Raw genomic sequence first — 692 nt, 5'->3', positions numbered from 1 at the left:
AGATGGAGTGGCCTCCGCCGCACGCGCTCGCCCTGGAGACGACGCTTGGGGGCATTCGGACCCCAACCCCCCGCCAGGAGACCGAGGCCTGGGAGGCACCGCCACTGGCCAGACCCAGAGCGTGCCGGGGCCTCCGGCACACGTGTGCACACGTGCATGCGTGCGATGAGGCCCTCTCTGTGGCTCTGGGTGCCGGGACTCCTCCCCCTGTGCCGCACGAAGGTGCGGGCGCGGCCAGGTCCAGCCCGCGAGCGCCGGAGCCCTGGAATGCGGACACGGCCCCCAGCGCGGACACGGACATCACGCCCACCACGGACGCAGCCCCGCCACAGACCCCGCCCCTGAGCACGGACGCGGACGTCATGCCCACTATGAACCCTGCCCCCAGCATGGTCACAGACATCATCTTCACCAAGGATGCAGCCCCCAGCACAGACCCCGCTGCCAGCACAGACTCCGCCCCTGAGCACGGACGCCGACGTCACGCCCACCATGGACCCCGCCCCCAGCACGGACATGGATATCATCCTCACCACGGACGCAGCCCACAGCACAGTCACAGTCCCCCGCTCGGACACAACTACCGAGGCCCAGCTCTCTCTGGGGACGTCCAAGCTGCCAGGCAGCAGGGACCACAGAAGGGACTCACGGACAGGCTCGGGGCTCACGGACAGGCTCGGGGCTCACGGACA

The sequence above is a fragment of the Pteropus alecto genome, unplaced genomic scaffold, assembly GCF_000325575.1.
Source record: "Pteropus alecto unplaced genomic scaffold, ASM32557v1 scaffold125, whole genome shotgun sequence".
NCBI lineage: Eukaryota > Metazoa > Chordata > Mammalia > Chiroptera > Pteropodidae > Pteropus > Pteropus alecto.
Note: the sequence above shows the minus strand (reverse complement) of the source record.